The sequence below is a fragment of the Oculina patagonica genome, chromosome 4 (assembly GCF_052425735.1).
Source record: "Oculina patagonica isolate OP01 chromosome 4, crgOcupat, whole genome shotgun sequence".
Classification (NCBI taxonomy): domain Eukaryota; kingdom Metazoa; phylum Cnidaria; class Anthozoa; order Scleractinia; family Oculinidae; genus Oculina; species Oculina patagonica.
Window position 1 is genome coordinate 45,457,894 of NC_135761.1, and position 10,604 is coordinate 45,468,497.

The window sequence follows — 10,604 nt, forward strand, 5'->3', positions numbered from 1 at the left end:
ATTTCCCAGCGGTATGTCTCCGGTACGTACAATTTCTCGCACAAGAAGTTCACATGTTTCCCTTGTCATGCGAAAATGACTTTTAAACTCATCAGGCAGGTATCTCGGAATAGTAACCTCCGAATAGTCCTGAATGCGGGTTAAATTTCTCCGCATGAAACAGCTAACAGCTGAAAATAGCACCACATCATCGTCCTCCTCCACAAGATCATTTAATTCAGAGTCTTCCAAACACTCCGAAACACACAAGTGCGACATCAAATTCGCCATTTTGAATCGTGGCGGGAAATTCGTTCCGAGTGGGAATGGACCTAGCCTGTCCGATTGAAGTGGAAAATACCGTTCCATTTGACAGATGAAAATTTCGGAAATTCAAACCGAAAATTTTGGTCCAATGGATCGCGCCCCAAGAGAGGGTATGTGACAGTGCTTCAAACACTCGGTGCAGATAATTGCGCCAAGCAGAGGAGGCTCTCTCTGAACTGGAGGATATGCTAATCAAGGTGAGAACTATTATTTTGCATATCCACTTCTATTGCTGGAAATAAGTGGCGTTCTTATCCAATCTCCTGTAGCAGCAGAATGATGATGATGATCCTTACCAGTTTGTTAAATCCGCAGCTAGCAGATTGTGCAAGAGAGTCAGGTCATCCTGACAGAAAGAAGTTTGAGGCCATTTTTAAACAGTGCCGCCCTCTGGTAAGCTCCCCTAATATGGAGCATATTCTAATTCATCTTCTCAGGGATAAGGAAGATAAAGATGTAGCGCAACAGATAAGCAAGATTCTGAAGTCCAGCGCTGCACAATGGGTGTCTCCCCATCAACGCAGAATGCAACACCCAGACCCCCTCTGTGTCTTTTCTGGATTGTGTTAGGATGGACCCGTCATGGATGGACCCGGAGCCTCAATTTCTTTGTCAGGAAGTGTTGTTTTCTTATTAATAAAGTAGGCCACTTGGCGCAGAACTGTCCAGGGTCTTTTTGCAAGTGATTTATTGCACTGATTGAGACGATTTACATTTATTGGTAACTGCATTGTATTAGTTTTCATGACCAATAAACTGCTTTCTTTAAATTTGCTTTTTGGGTCGTTTGTGTTTTTTCAGCCTACCTGGTCCTGAATGGCGGTCAGTTCAAAAAAAAGTATTTAGTCAGCTCACTTGCTCTCTGTCAGTCTTAAGGTGGCAACAACGGCTCTGTTTCTTGGGCTTTAACTGTCACCAACAGCTCACCTTCTCTCCTCCAGTCTTCAGACAAATGACATAGCACAGCACATAAAGCTTCAGAAACTTGTAGTACATACATCTCCCCCCACCAGCCACAACATACAACATTAAGGCCATCCGGATTACCCATTGTAATCCAGCTACATCACAGCAGGACTCTTCATTGTTCCAGAGCTTATGTAACTGTTCAGACTTTGACATGTCAGATTAAGACCTGGCAGTGAATCTCAATTATCAGCTGGACACAGGAGGCCACATACAGTAAAAACCCGCGTATAAGAACCAAGTTTTTTTCAAGTTAGCCTAAACAGGTTCTTATATAAATGGTATTTAGGGTAAAATTAGGCTAACTAGGTTCTTAATTAGGTTCTTAACTTTTGTTCAAGAAAAAAAGTAGAATTGTTAAATGATCTGGTCTTTAATGTCCAATAACAGTATTCTTGGAGGCTTCAGTAAGCAAAATACTATACTATTTTAATCTGATTCTGTAAAAATCAAACCTATACTGTAACCATCACTGTATATATTTGAGAAGATTTTTTATTTCTATATTTTTTAAAAGATTATTTTTTTTCCTTTTTGAAAATAAGAACCTGTTTTAGAATTTTAGCCTAAAATGGTTCTTATGTGAAGGGTGCTTAAAAATGAAATTTTAGCCTAACAGGTTCTTAAATGTTAGGTTCTTATAAGTGGATTTTTAATGTACTTGTATCAAGAGATGATTTTCAACAGAGGGAACCATCATTCGGCAATCTGTCTACAGCATGCACAGGTTGTCAGCCTCTGCTGATGTCACATAACAAGAGCCTTTGCAGCGTAGAGGCTGATTTTGAAAAACTGAAGACAAAGCAAAGAAAGGTGTAAGTGATTTGCCATGTTCAGAACTTTAAAATTATGCAGTTTTGTTACAGGTGTTTCATTCACAATTTTTTTCATCTACATGCACATATACACAGTAATTTTAATGGATGTCATGCTACAATATAACGCAAGGAAGGTAATCTCTTTAAGTTTTTACCCAGCTTTCATGTTTTAAAAAAAGTTAAAGTACTTAAATGCACTGTAATTTATCTTATTTTTTTCGTTTTTTTAAAAAAAAAATGCTTCAAGTGCAAAGGAATTGGGCATTTTAAGGAATGCACACCCCCGTTTTTGCCCAAACAAGGACATAAACGTTGGTTAATCATTTTTTATTCTGGTCAAGTGTCTTTTTTACATGTAAAGACTGTACAGTTTGTTACACCTTGAATTCCGTGAAGAATCTTTTTTTTCAGTTCATTCTTTTGGTGTTGGATATTATGATTTTTCAGTTTGAATTACATTTTAATTTATGCCTGCAATACCTTTGCATTTTTTACATGGCAAGCACTACTGTTACTTTAGTAACAATACTTGTAAAAATAATTGTTTCTCTATGAGAAAGGACATTGGACCAAATGTATTCGTGAAGCAAATAACAAGATGAAACCAAAAGTATAAGAAAACATGCAAAAGCGAAACAAGTACTGTATAATGATTTGGCATTTATCTTCATTTTTTCCACAACAGTAAGCAAGATTAATGTTTTCTCGACGACAAGAAAAAAAGTTAGTGACATTATTAATTATGAAGTCGATCTCTACGGAAGGATGTTGCTTGATATTCCTGCAGTCTATGATGCTGAAGCTAATGAGCGACATGAACCCACTTTGGAAAAGCAGGAAATGGCAGAGGAAGCCATCTGCACTGGCTATGCTTTTCCGACAAACCACTATCTTGTCACGGATAACCTGTGGCAGGCGTTTCGGGAAGCTCAAGGACAAAAAAGGTGGTTTTGGCAGTCACTTACCATTTTTCCATCCATCTAAATGCCAAGAGGAAAGATATGGGATCGAGTTGCCTACCTGCAGCGACCGGGGACAACCGTATAGTGAGTATTGCATAAATAACGTTGTTGTTGTTGTTTGTTTACTCTTCAGGAAAAAGACTATAGACTCGTAATAAAATGAATGTTTCGTTTACTCTTCAGGGAAAGAAGAAGAGGAAAAAAAGAAGAGGAAAAACGGAGTAAGCTGCTTCTTTTCTTAAAATTTAATATTATTTTTTTAAAATAGACTGTCTAGATTCGTAATATAAGAAAAGTTTTATTTACTTTTTAGGGATAGAAAAAGAGGCAAAGAAAGAAGAGGAAAGACGAAGTAAGCTGCCATGTATCTGTCATATGTGATCTGTTAGTGATGCAGAATTAGGCCAAGTAAAAAAAATGTTTGTTCTCCGGATTTCTATCAAAAAAAGAGCAGGCGGGAAGACTGTGTGCGAATACTGCAATGGGCGTCAAAAGTCCTTGAGACAGTTGGGTAAAATTGATACTAATTTAAAATTCCCGTTTTTTCACCTTTAATCTGCTGCCGCTTCTGAACCACTCCCCCTCCCCCCTTTTCAATGTTGTACACAAACGAGGCAAGTTTTGCAGATAACAAATACAACATTGTTTCGGGGGGAGGGGGTTATATTGAAGGGGTGAGGGGTAAAATTTGTCCAAGGTACTCAAAAAGTGCCGACTGTCTCAACACTTTTGTCGCTCATTGTGTATTACATTGTAATATTATTTACTTTTTATGCGGGTCTCTTAGGAATTTTTTCTATAAATTTAAAGTCATTAACCAAAATTATTCATTTTTGAGTTCACAAAAATGCTTTAGGTGGAAAGGAATTGGGCATTTTAAGGAATGTACAACCCCCGTTTTTGCCCAAACAAGTGTCTTTTAGTGTCTTTTTTTACATGTGAAGACTGTACAGTTTGTTACACATTGAATTCTGTGAAGAATCTTTTTTTCAGTTAATTCTTTTGATTTCAGTTATGAATTACATTTTAATTTATGCCTGCAATACCTTTGCATTTTTTACATGGCAAGCACTACTGTTACTTTAGTAGAGGTGGCAAATTTCACTTAACAATACTTGTAAAAGAGAAACAAACAAAAATTCTATATGACGCAAATAACAACATGAAACCAGAAGTATAAGAAAACATGCAAAAGCGAAACAAGTACTAACTGTATGATAATGATCTGACATTTATCTTCATTTTTTCCAGAACAGTAGGCAAGATTAATGTTTTCTCGACGATCATTTATCACTCTCATATACATCCGCAGTTCATATATGAATCATTTCATATACATTACATCATTTCACTCCTCTCATGGGAAAATATGAACTCACAATTGACCTCGCTCCCAATGTGTGGCTTCAATAGCTCAGTTGGTAGAGCATCGCACCGGTATCGCGGAGGTCACGGGTTCGAATCCCGTTGAAGCCCTGAATTTTTTTCAGGCTTCTTTATTCCAATTGCTTAAATTGGAAATTCACTGCGACGATCATTTATCACTCTCATATACATCCGCAGTTCATATATGAATCATTTCATATACATTACAACAGGAAAAAAGTTAGTGAAATAATTAATTAAGTAAATGTATTTCAGCTGAGATCTTTCCAGTTTTAACTGACAATTGCATTTGTAGACAATTTTTGCTTCCATATCTTTTTACCATCATGTTTTTGTTACAGAATTACCAGTTTTATAAAGCATCATCTTTTTCCAGTTAACCCGTGGAGCCATTGACCAACATCTTTGCATGCCGCCAGAATGTAAACAATTCTCCTTCATTGCTGACACTTCTTTCACCTATGGCAAACAAAGTGTTAGAGGCTTTTGTGAAGGACCTCAGGAAGTCTGGTAATATAACTGGAGTTATTCACAAAAAGCCATCTCAAAACAACAAATTGAGGAGCTCCTCCAAAATTCTCCCTTCTGGCAATTTCCATAATTGCGCATTTACATTCAATATCAATGTAAACAAAGGCGTTTAGTTTACGAATTGAACTGGCCGGAATTGGCTTCTTTGTTAAACACTTTAAGCCTTTCTTTTTTCGATATTTTGAGACACTTTGCAAACGAACGCTGAACTTCATTAAGTTTTTTTGCATGTCATGTGCAGTTGACTGATTGAACGAGCTTTTGTAAATAGATGTCTTTTTAAACTTATTTCTTAAAATCTCTGTAATACATATAATAAATTTTCTTTTTCTAGTTTAGCTTAATTTAGTTTGTTTTTTATTGTACAGCCACATGTGTTTTGTGACTGATTTCTTAATAAAGACTTCTACTAAGGTTTTCTTTCACATACAAGTTGACATAATTGCTGCAGCGGTTTGTTCTCTTCATACTTCTCTGGCAGCTAGGCCAATATTGTAAAATAAGTTACCAATGGTCTTGAATGGCTTCTACGGTTCATGTTCCAATTTTAACACTTACTTGGAGTCACATGTCAATGTGATTACCTTGTCACATTTTGTAGCATGTTCCCTGCTTCTCTGTATGTTTTACGTTAACTAGTGAAACTTGATCATGATGATTTTGTGAAATATGTGTCTGCCCTAAATGTTCATCTCTGTATGATCCTGGAGACTTCACACAACGCATTGGTGGAAGAATTGTTGCAAAAAGTTGCACCCACAAAGCATCGAAGAAAGGTAAAGGGGCAAAGGAATGTGGAGCTAAGCTGGCTCGAAGAGTGGTTTTGTCTGGTGGAAAAGAACATTTCATTTCCATATAAAGTCTACTGCTTTAACAGTGTTATAAATGAAGTTAAAACACTGCTTAAGAGACCAAACTTTGCAGAGAAATGTGAGCAGTGGCATCAAAGAAAGCTCTTTTTGAAAAATCTTTAAAACGGTTCAATAGATTTTTTTGAAACAATTACAGGCATGCTCGATTATATGTAAGCACCTCAAGTCCAAAATTTTATTTCCATTGATTCACTGGAACGTTTTTAAATTTTACGAAAAAGGAGGCATTTCTTGCGACTTACTTGCGAGTTACTTGCCACTTGCGACTTGTTTGCGACTTAGCTGCCCGGTTACCCAGCTAAGCCATGTGACTCGACAGGCCAGGCTATGTGTATTGCTGAGAAACAACATGAACTCTATAGCTATGAAGTTTCTCACTATTTTTACTTTTATTTTGATGTGCTCTACGTCGGTGGCAGTGCTTCCTGTTTACTCTCCTGCAATAGGAGACAATGCACGAACGCGCAATGAAATAATCAAAAGAGATTACATTATTTCTCGTAAGTGTACATGGTATTGGTATATCACTAAGGCATTTGAAAAGAATACTCCGACGACTGGGATGTAGACGCCAGCATCGAAGTGATTTAGATGAGATGGTAGAAGCAGTGGAGGTGGAACTGAGGGGGAGTGGAAGACTTCTTGGATATCGTGCCATGCATCAAAGACTCATCAATCACCACGGCCTTGTTACTACGCGGGAAGTCGTGCGACATGTCTTGAGGGTTTTTGATTCTGAAGGGGTTGAGCATAGACTACGAAGACGAGTGTACAGATGTAAAGGCCCGAATTATTTTGATTGTGTTGTTGATCGACCTTCACAGAAAATTTGCCATCCTAAAGAAATGCCGTGGAAAGTTTGAGTGCCTAATTTACGAGATGCTCCTAATTAGGAAAAAGAAACCATCCCTGAACATTCAAAAGGACTCCATTCCAGCGAAACTGTTTACAAAGTTATGCACATTTTCCACGCCTCATTTCTTGTAATTTAGTTTCACACTTTCTTTTCTATAAATATTGTTCTGTACCATGTAAAATTTGCATTTGATAATGGTGACATGTCGTCGCCGAAACGTCATGTACTTTTAGCGTTAATATTTATTCTGAAACAATACAAGCACCTGCAAATTTTTGGAGTATATAAGGGAATTGCTAGTCAATGTCAAAGAAATCGTTCCTCACCAACATTAGAGTTGCTCCCAGCAAACTGCGCTGGTGCTTGTTCGCTGGTCGCAAATAGATCAAAAGCAATCCAGTAAATATTAGTGATATGTTATCATGAACCACACATTTTAAAAAAGTGCAAAAGCTACAGATGAATGATGCAAGCATTTTCCGTTTCTTTGTTTGATTGGTTTATTTTAGATTGTTTGCAATTAAGTGAGAACTGATCCAAAACCAATTTTTTGGCCTCAGTGGAAAAGACAAAAAAATAGTTAAAAAGATAAATACTCTGCAATTTATCACAACCCACAAGGGATAATTACGTTCATTGTCATTATTAATACTCCAACAACTCTCCTGGACATGTTCCATGGAAATCATAGTTAGATAACGAAGGGGTATGTGACAGTGCTTAACACACTCAGTGCAGATGTTTGCTCCAAGCAGAGGAGGCTCCCTCTGAACTGGAAGATGTGCTGATCAAGGTGAGAACTATTTTTTTGCATATCCACTTCAATTGCTGGAAACAATCATGTTAAGTGGCGTTCTTATCCAATCTTCTGTAGCAGCAGAATGATGATGATGATCCTTACCAGTTGGTTGAATCCGCAGCTAGCAGATTGTGCAAGAGAGTCAGGCCATCCTGACAGGAAGAAGTTTGAGGCCATTTTTAACCAGTGCCGCCCTCTGATAAGCTCCCCTAATATGGAGGATATTCTAATACATCTTCTCAGGGATAAGGAGGATAACGATGTAGCGCAACAGATAAGCAAGATTCTGGAGTCCAGCGCTGTGCGATAAGTGTCTTCCCATCAACGCAGAATGCAACACCTAGACCCCCTCTGTGTCGTTTCTGGATTGTGTTAGGATGGACCTGTCATGGATGGACCCGGAGCCCCTTTTTCTTTGTCAGGAAGTGTTGTTTCCTTATTAATAAAGTAGGCCACTTGGCGCAGAACTGTCCAGGGTCTTTTCGCAAGTGATTCATTGCACTGATTGAGACGTTTTACATTTATTGGTAACAGCATTGTATTAGTTTTCATGACCAATAAACTTCTTTCTTTAAATTTGTTTTTTGGGTCGTTTGTCTTTTTTCAGCCTACCTGGTCCTGAATGGCTTTTAGTTCAAAAAAGTATTTTAGTCAGCTAACTTGCCCTCTGTCAGTCTTTAGGTGGCAACAACAGCTCTGTTTCTTGGGCTTTAACTGTCACCAACAGCTCACCTTCTCTCCTCCAGTCTTCAGACAAGAGACACAACACAACACATTAAGCTTCAGAAACTTGTAGTACATACATCTCGCCCCACCTGTGAGCCACAAAATACAACATTAAGGCCATCTGGATTACCCATTGTAATCCAGCTACATCACAGTAGGACTCTTCATTGTTCCAGAGCTTATGCAACTGTTCAGACTTTGACATGTCAGATTAAGACCTGGCAGTGAATCTCAATTGTCAACTGGACACAGGAGGTCACATACTTGTATCAAGAGATGATGTTCAACAGAGGGAACCATCATTCAGCAATCTGTCTAGAGCATGCTGAGGTTGTCAGCCTCTGCTGATGTCACATAACACGAGACTTTGCAGCGTAGAGGGTGCTTTTGAAAAACTGAAGAGAAAGCAAAGAAAGGTGTAAGTGATTTGCCTTGTTCAGAACTGGGCATGTTCAGAACTAGGCATTCTGATGTTATTAAGAATAGGGACAGTGACCTTTTTAACAGAATCACAAGTGACACTGGCCATGTATTATATGACTTGCTCCCACCCAAACGTAACAGAGCTCTTAGAGAAAGGGGCCATGACTTTATACTCCCTAAAGTAAAAACGGAACGTTTCAAACGCACTTTTGTTAATAGATGTCTTTTTAAATTTATTTCTTAAAATCCTTGTAACTGATACATATATATAATAGGTTCATTTTACTATTTTAGCTTATTTTAGATTGTTTTTTTTTATTGTAAAGCCACACGTCTGTTGTGACTAGCATCTTAATAAAGACTTCTACAACTACTACTACTAACTTTAAAATTATACAGTTTTGTTACATTCCCCATTTTTATCCACCTCCACATATACACACTAATTGTTGGATTGAAGGTACATGAAAAAAATACGTTCAGCTCATATAATATAGGCATTTTGACTAAGTATTTCATAACATCGTTTAATGGATGTCATGCTACAATATAATGCAAGGAGGTAATCTCTTTAAGTTTCTACCCAGCCTTCATGTTTTAAAATAAGTTTAAGTAGTTTGCACTGTAATTTATCTTATTTTTTTCGTTTGCAGAAAAATGCTTCAAGGGCAAAAGAATTGGGCATTTTAAGGAATGCACAACCTCCGTTTTTGCCCAAACAAGGACATAAACGTTGGTTAATCATTTTTAATTCTGGTCGAGTGTCTTTTTTTACATTTGAAGACTGTACAGTTAGTTACAGCTTGAATTCCGTGAAGAATACATTTTCAGTTAATTCTTTTGGTGTTGGATATTATGATTTTTCAGTTATGAATTACATTTTAATTTATGCTTGCAATACCTTTGCATTTTTTACATGGCAAGCACTACTGTTACTTTAGTAGAGGTGGCAAAATTCTCTACGAGAAAGGACATATACACACTAATGGCCCCTTTCTCTCAGCTCTACAGGACACTGTGGCAGATATATATGCTGACGATACTACAGTTAGTTATTCCACCGACTATAGGTTAGCACCTTGGGCCGTCAGTGACAGTCTCCAGTCGGATTTGAATAAACTACAAAAATGGTCAGATAACAACAAAATGATTCTTAACGAAAAAAAGACCAAGACAATGCTCGCCACGGGTAAATGGCTTGAGAAAAGAATGGGGCACCAGCAGTTGCAAGTTAAATTAAATGCCACTGAGCTCGATCAGGTGAACTCACAAAAACTGCTGGGAGTCACAATCGACTCCAAACTGTCCTTCGATGAACATATCGATGACCTCTGTAGAAAGGTTTCCCAGCGTATTGCTGTACTGAAAAGAATTAAGAAATTTCTCCCTTTTCAACAAAGGATAGCATATTACAACGCGATGATCAAGCAAGACATGCTCTACGCCTCCGTGGTGTGGTCCTCGTGTTCTCTGGGGAATTTGCAGAGGATTCTTCGCCTCCAGAAACGCGCTGCGCGCGTTATCCTTGACGCCGACACACGAGCGAACAGCGTTGAACTTTTCAAGATTTTAAATTGGCTTCCGGTTCATGTCGAGGTTAAAATAAACATCTTAACACAAGTGTACAAACGTATTAATGGCCAAAGCCCATCCTATATGAACGAACTTTTAGTGCCAAACTCTGAAATAAATGAAAGAAATAGTCGATATGGCTCTGTCAACTTGGCCTGCCCCCGTTTCAAACGAAAAACTGAAGGAGGGCGATCATTTAGCGTGAGAGCAACTAGACTTTGGAACACTCTTCCCAATTTCTTAAAGAAAAGTGAGAGTCTACATTGTTTTAAAAATGGCCTAATTGATTTTTACGCATCTAGCCTTAAGGACATTCATCATTTTACAGTTTTTTAATTCTTAATCCATATTTTTAGAAATTTCTGTATTTTAATTCAAATTTTAAAT